Genomic DNA, 1446 nt, shown 5'->3' with positions numbered 1-1446 from the left:
CATGTAGATGTGTTCAGGGCACGACTCTTATCAAACACGTGAAGTTTTGTTGACATCGGATCATGTACACTGAAGAAATGACAACTTCCTTTTTCATAGCAAATCGTCAAAATTGGACGCCACACCACGGGCCGGATGGAATGTTGTAAATTGCACTACTTTTAATCAGGAATGTCTTTAGATTGCGCTGATTAAATTTAAAGGTGAGCAGATAAATTCTCTAGGAGGAGTTTGTTCAAATACAATGTGTGCAAATTGCCAAAAATGACCACGGAAGTCAAATTGGCCGACTTCATGTTGTGTTTGGGTTATGGGTCCAAGAGGCTTTTTTGGTTGTCTGATCATGATACACATGCGTGCCAATTTTCGTACATGTCAGTCTTACGTGTTTTGGGGGCTGATTCTGGGGGGTGCCCATGTATGGGACCAAGACAATAGGTTAGCCCCCCAAAAAGTGTTCAAATGTTAACACAAAAGCTGATTTTCACCGCGTCGCCATGGCAACATGGTTCTTCGAAAATTCTTAAGATTCATAAGATATCATCATCATCGTCCTAAGAAACTTCTGACTTAATTTCAGCTGGATCTGGTCAATCTGCTGGAAGATATAAATAAAAGTATAAAAATGACATTTCCTTTCACCACTAGGTGGCGCTCTCACTATCAGTGAATATTATCACATAGATGTGTTCAGGGCGGGACTCTTATCAAGACAAGTGAAGTTTGGAGCCGAATGAATGGAGCAGGTACACTGCAGTTATAGCAATCTGTGTGTTCTGGCGGATACAATCACAATTTGACCCACCGCACGGACACGCCCTATCACAAGTCACCAAAATCATAAAATATCATCAACTTATCATACTGGCAGGTCATCACTGGAGAACGTAAGGTCGCTGGCAGATAAAGTGGACGAACTGGAGTCACCAGGACCAAGGGAATACCGCGAGTGTAGTATCATGTGTTTCATGGAAACGTGGCTACAATGAGCAGTACCGGACTTCCAGTGGTTATCAATACGCGAACATACTTTCCGACAGTTTGAGCCGACAGGGGAGCACAACGCGACTACATAGGTAGGCTGAATGCAGAGGAAAGGGGGGACTGACGAGCTCTGGCTGCATAATTGAACAACAGGATGAGATCGTTTATTTCACGGGGAATGCCGACGTCTGTGTGAACACAGCAATTCGTCGTGCGGCGCGCGGAACTGGGCGGCTTTGTTTGCCGTTTGATCCGTGTTGATACATGTTCTCACTGACACCGAAGGTATCATTCTGCACATTGGAAATTCTCTCCACAGTCAGATCGTCGCTTAAGCCAGGAGCCGAATCAAAGAGAGCTAAACACAGCATCGCGGGAGATGGAGCGAGCTACCAGAACAAATCCGGAGGAACACTGGAGAAAACAAACAACGGGACGTGTGGAGGATGGAGATGAAGAGAC

The 1446-nt window shown here is 45.2% G+C and overlaps 1 protein-coding gene across 1 annotated transcript in view; it reads left to right on the top strand.

Annotated features, from left to right (window-relative positions):
• The window catches only part of LOC118334266 (ryanodine receptor 2-like), a gene marked incomplete in the record, with an annotated part of 114618 nt that overhangs the window by 8311 nt on the left and 104861 nt on the right, over window positions 1–1446 (top strand).

The sequence above is a fragment of the Morone saxatilis genome, unplaced genomic scaffold, assembly GCF_004916995.1.
Source record: "Morone saxatilis isolate NCDOM2014 unplaced genomic scaffold, NCSU_SB_2.0 Contig1, whole genome shotgun sequence".
Lineage (NCBI taxonomy): Eukaryota > Metazoa > Chordata > Actinopteri > Moronidae > Morone > Morone saxatilis.
Note: the sequence above shows the minus strand (reverse complement) of the source record. Positions and strands in the feature narration are given on the sequence as shown.